This window comes from Mastomys coucha, unplaced genomic scaffold, assembly GCF_008632895.1.
Source record: "Mastomys coucha isolate ucsf_1 unplaced genomic scaffold, UCSF_Mcou_1 pScaffold9, whole genome shotgun sequence".
NCBI lineage: Eukaryota > Metazoa > Chordata > Mammalia > Rodentia > Muridae > Mastomys > Mastomys coucha.
This window is the reverse complement of record NW_022196915.1, coordinates 55049592-55055590: the sequence shown is the minus strand read 5'-3', so window position 1 is coordinate 55055590 and position 5999 is coordinate 55049592. Positions and strand designations below refer to the sequence as shown.

Sequence of the window (5999 nt, the reverse complement as noted above, 5' to 3'; positions counted from 1 at the left end):
TAATACCTTTCAGTCAAAAACAAGCAAAACACATCCTTCCAGATGTCCCATTACCTCAAGAGACAAAACTTCGCCTTGTCACACTAGACACAGGAGACTCCCTGTCCCCAAGAATATTCTGTTGTTCTAAAGAGTAGGATGGGAAACCGTAGCAACAGAAGCCATAGGCACCACCCCTCAGGCAACTCCAAGTTCTGAGTTGTTTGGTGTCAAAGAAGGAAGAACCAGAATCTTTATCTGGTCTCTTCAGGAACTAGGGATTGTGGGAAATCTTGTACTGACTCTGGGCAGTCAAGTCTCTCCTTGTGCATTTAAACAGGGAAAACTCTCCCTTTATCTTCCTCTTGGGCACTGTCAGGATCAACTCAAAGATTTGTGTAAGATGTTTGACAAAGAGCAAAGCATCAGTCCCTGCTGAGCCGTTCTGCCTAGTGAGTGAGCAGGTATGACCTTGGTCATTTCAGAGTGTCACCCATTTGTTCCTCTGTGCTTGAAGCACTGCAGTCATTCAGGGTTTCGATCTTTGCTACACATTAGATTTTTTTTTTGAGGGGGAGGGGATATCTCCTGCTCAGGTAGGAGTCACCAGTGCCCTGACTTTTCCTTCACATGCAAATTTAAGTAGTCCACAATGCTTAGTGGCTACCAGTTCTTTCTAAAGCTCTTCTGTGTGCATCTCTAAAGAGCCTCCAAATCCAGTTCCAGAGACTATGGTGTTCTGTACGCTGTTTCCCTTCCACAGTTCTGACCTCCTATAGTACAGTGAGTTCCAACCCTGGACTCTTACCTGCTTTGTGACCTTAGCTTTGGAGTCAGGTGACAGCTTTCTCCTCTGAATCATCATCCTCTACCGTGAGGTTACTGCTTTGCCCTCCCAGCCCCAGATATCTCCTGTTCAGTTTGTTCCATTGACAAACTGCTGAGGCAGCTCTTACCTGGGCCCTCTGGGATGTGTGGATCTCATCCGCTCACCACCTGCAGGTCATTTAGAGGCCAGGCAACAAAACGCTGGGTATGGGGGTGGGATGTTCTTTCTATCCCAGTGCCCTGTTGTCCTATCTGCAATTACATTTCCTGCAGGAAACCATGCCAGGATCATCTCAGACTCTTAAAATTAGAGGAGGAAATAAGGACAGGCTGCCCAGTTCTTACCCAGGCAGGGCCTGATACCGCTTCTGGACTTGAATTTCATATAGATGGGCAGGTATAGAAAGATAGGATGACCCAGCATGGTTTAGGACTGTGACATACTGAAGAACCCTGTAACTGGTTAAGAAACCAGACGACCTGACCTGCAATCTCTTCAGCACCGACATGGGATTGTCTCAGATCACTGCAGGCAGCTTACCAACACTTCGACACTACACCTACTCCTGGCCCCAGCCCTGGCCCAATACTCAGGCACTCTGTGTCCTGTTTCTCAATCCGTTTCCTTTTATTGGGATTATAAATAGTCATATCACTGACTCTCACTGAACTGTGAACTCCCAAATGGTAGAGCCTCCTTTCATTTCACCCTAAGAATCAGTTGGGAGCTGACAATCACCAAGTCTCAATAAGAATGGGTAAGCGGATGAGCTGTGAATAAATAAAAAGTGGCTTTGAAAGAACGAATCTGCTTCAGAAAGCTTCCCCATCTGTCTTTGGAGGAGCAGTCTCTGTGACCACACCACAGCCTTTCCTCAACCAGCTGGTCCTCTACTTCCTCTATCCTTAAATGAGTACATTTGCTCGGCCCCTGCTTCTCTCCTGGACACAAGATGAGCTTTCTGTCAGCTCTCACTGGGATGCAACCCTGCCAGGGCGCTCCACTGTGGCGCCTCCACCCTCTGAGCAAAGACGCCTTTTTGTTGTGTGCACTGCTGTTTTGAACGTTTTCCTCTGTTCTTTTGCAGCAGAAACAGGCTGGAGCTGACGATGCCCCTTTGCCACAGAGCTGCTTCAGGATGAAATCTGTGAGAAATGTTCTGATCACCACTGGCAACGCACGAAGGCTGGGAAACCAGATTTCTGGGAAGAGTGGCCAACTTCCCAGGGATGCTCTTAACAAGCAATTTCATCTAGGACTTTCTCGGGCACACGGTTTACTCGATGGCAGAGGCTCCCTCTATATATTTACTACCTGTGATCCTTTTAGCAGAGTAAACACCACGCGTAGTAAAACAACTCCTTTTATCCTTAGCTACTTCATTTGAAGGGTTTGCCTTCTCCCTTAAGTTTCAAAAGCTGCAACATTTCACTCTTATGTTAAAATGGTGACAAAGGACAGCTACACCACTCCCTTTTTTAAAAAAATCAAGCCAATTCTAGTTAGCCCCAAACATCTAAGCCTAAGGTGCTTTCCAGTACGGATACTCGCTAGTTGGCACTGACTCCCCACACCCACACCTTGCCCGTGTCCTGTGCCTGGCTTACCACATGACTTCCAGTGCCTTTGTATGACTCTTCAGCCTTCTGCTGAGGAAAGGGGGACCTAGAGAGTCTATGTGACATTCTCATTCAAGTTAAATAACTCATCTGTCCAAAAAGAGTTTGGGGTGGCTTAAAAACAGACATTTATATATAATGATTGTCAAATAACTCTATAAGCATAAGAAATAGGAGGAAATAGATAAACAAGCCAGGCTAGCTGGTCGACTTATTATAAAATACAAATATTCTGTTTTCTTCTCTGCAGCTAGGGCAGAAAGAGAACCTTGAAAAATTAGTACACTCTTATTACTGGGGATGAGAGGGGAAAGGGCAGCAGAAACGCATTCTAGGAGAAGCAGAGCCCATTTGAACCTGGTTGTAAAACTGAAATGGAATATTTTATAAGAGACCTTGAAAATTGGCAATGACCTTGACAACAGAATTCAGGACAGATTTTACTACAAATACACCAAAATGAATTTCATATGGTGCTTTGTTTATAGCCTACAAAGTTTAAGCTATGGGATATTTTTAAGAACCATAGATTTCTGTTTTCTCCCTGTGGACTAGATCATGAAAGCTATACAAAACTCTACAGAGAAGCTCTTGCCACATGTTTTCAATTTTAAAACAATGGAGGTTGAATGTACAGGCTCTTCAAATATCACTCTGCCAGAAAGGACAGAGCTGGGACTGGAGCCCATTTTTAATGTTTTAAATTCTGAAGATGAAATGCTAAATATAATTACATTAAGGCAATTTAGTAAATTGTCCAAAATGCAACCTTCCAACAATCTGACAGAAGCCATCTTGAGTAAATGGAGAATGAGTTATTTTTCTTGAAAGTCATCCTGCTGAGTTAGATTTCTGATAAAAATCTAAGCTGCAAACACTCACAGCCATGTACCAGCAAAGGGTACTGGGCCACAATTGTCTAAAGCCCTAATAGAGATCAAAGATCTGGGCTGTGCTTGAGCCAGGTTAAAGTTGAAGGGTTTAGCTAAGTCTCAGCTTCTTCCCTGAATCAAAGCCATCATATTTCTTAGTCAAGGGTTATCAATTCATGTGTGCATGTGTGTGTCTGTATGTGTGTTTGTGTGTTTGTGTGTTTGTGTGTGTGTGTGTGTGTGTAGTCAAGGTTTATCAATTCGTGTGTGTGTGTGTGTGTGTGTGTGTGTGTGTGTGTAGTCAAGGTTTATCAATTCGTGTGTGTGTGTGTGTATGTGTGTGTGTGTGTATGCGAGCGCAGATGAGCAGGTCCAGGCAAGAGGGTAATAACCTAGTGTCCTCCTCCATTACTCTCTACATTATATATTTTAAGATTGAATCTGAGGATTGTTGTTTCAACTAAGCTGACCCAGCTGTGTTGCCTAACAAGCCCTAAGATCCATTTGTTCCCTATTCCATAGTACCGAGATTCCTCTGCCATGCCCCACTTTTTTGTAGCTACTGAGGATCTGAACTTGGATCCTCATGAAAGCAAAGCAAGCACTTTACTCCCCTGGACCATCTTCCTAGCTTCTGGGATACAGACATTTTAACCTGATATAGACTAGTACCTCTGTGTCCGGTGGTGATCAAGGGATGGAGTGTCCGGAACTTTGGCAAAGCCTCATGGAATTAGATTATGGAACAGTCCTTCTAGACAGCTTGCTGCACTGAAAACAGGCTGAGGCTCTCCTCAGGAAAAACACCAAGAGACACACGTCACACAGAGGTTAAGTCCTACTGCCTTGATGCTCAGTTTTATTTTTCCATCACAGTAGTTGACATCCCTTAAATACTGACTTCCGGTCCTCAGCAATGTCCCCAAGGCACTGAAGCTTAATGAACTGAGCTGTGACTCATTCAAACACCACTTGAAGAAAAGTTTGGCTAGAGAATGCTAGATTAGTTCCACAAGGGTAATACTATCTAAAACATAAAGAAGATGAAGAAGAATGTTAGAACATAATCCACTTATTCTTAGCAACTAAGTCCAAGGCTTTGGAGTGTGTGTATGTGTGATACGTAATATATTATACACTCATATGCATATCCGTATTATAAAATTCAAAGAAACCAAATTACTAACTTACACAGAGAGAAGTAAACATGAATAGACTATCACATAGACCCTATACATTGAGTTTAATGTGTGTGCACACCCATATGCATATGCATGCACACACACACCTAAATATATTTTAAATGTATTCAAACAGCTAAGGGGAACTATGTATGAAAAAATACAGGAAAGAATAGTGTTAACATTAAAAATATCAATAAAGATATATAAATTATATAAAGAAGGAATTGTGCAATTTAACAGTATGAATTAAATGAAACTTCATCCTTGGACAGAAAGAAGGAAGACAGGTGCAATTGAAGAGTTGCCCATTCAGTAGAATGAAAACATAATGAAGAAAGTATTAAGAAGACATTGTGAAGCTCCATAAGGCATATGACATGCACATAACAGGAGAGTCAAAAAGAAAGGAGAAACTGAAAAGAGACAAAGCCAAGCATATTTGAATAAATAATGGTCATAAACTTGCATTTGTAAATTGGCTTATATATTTTTTTTGATATCTAGTTTTCGAGTTCTTTACATGTTTTGGGTATTAGCCCTCTATCACTTTTTCCCATCCAATAGACTGCTGTGCTGTCTGATTGATGGTGTCCTTTACAATGCAAAAGGTTCTCAGTTTCCTGAGGTCCCATTTATTAGTTGTTGATCTTGGTGCCTGTGCTAACGGTGTACTGTTCAGAAAGTCTTTCCCTGTGCCAATGAGTTCAAGGCCATTCCCCACTTTCTCTTCTATCAGGGTCAGGTTCTCATTTCTGTTAAGGTCTTTGATTCATCTCAAGCTGAGTAATTCTGCAGAATGCTAAGTGGGAATCTTTTTGGGTTCTTCTACATGCAGCCATCCAGTTTGACCAGCTGCATTTGTTGAAGATGCTGTCTTTTTATTCCACTGTGTGTTTCTGGTTTCTTTATCAAAACTCATGTGTTTATAGGTGTGTGGATGTATGTCTGGGTCTTCAACTTGTTTCCATCGATCATGTATGTCTGCTTTTGCGTCAGTACAAAGCAGTTTTTATTGCTATGGCTCTGTTCCACTCCACTTAACAGAATCTCTGCAAATCTTATGTTCTCATTTCTAGAATCACAAGTTTGAAGGTGTCATAATTTGGAGTAGGGGTAGGGGACATAGAGTTCATTCATCTCGGAGGTCTCTGGAACTTATGGTTTTCTCCACATCCTATCTATGTAGCACGAAGTTCTGGTTTGTCCGTGGGCTCATTGGCTCTTCGTTGAGGTTTTTTTGTTTTGTTTTGTTTTGTTTTTTGTTTTTTTGTTTTTTTTTTTTTGAGGGAGGGACGTTGGAGATATTTGTATTCCACTGACTGAAAATGTTGCAGTTTTTATGACTTTATGATTTAGGATATTTATTATGTTTATCCTCTGTCTTTGATATTGTTTACAGCAAGTGTAAGAGCAATTAGATAAATCAGTGAAAGAGCAAGTTCCAGAGGCATTTTGGAAACTAAAAGGCATACATTTCAATTACATCCAGAAAATGAGAAAACATGGCAGGGGCAAA

At 41.7% G+C, this 5999-nt stretch overlaps 1 long non-coding RNA gene across 1 annotated transcript; it reads left to right on the top strand.

Annotated features, from left to right (window-relative positions):
• Nucleotides 1-270: 270 nt before the first annotated feature.
• Nucleotides 271-2167, top strand: LOC116085296. Its single transcript, XR_004116482.1, has 2 exons — nucleotides 271-443; nucleotides 1896-2167. It is a non-coding gene; the product is annotated as an uncharacterized LOC116085296 (long non-coding RNA).
• Nucleotides 2168-5999: the final 3832 nt, after the last annotated feature.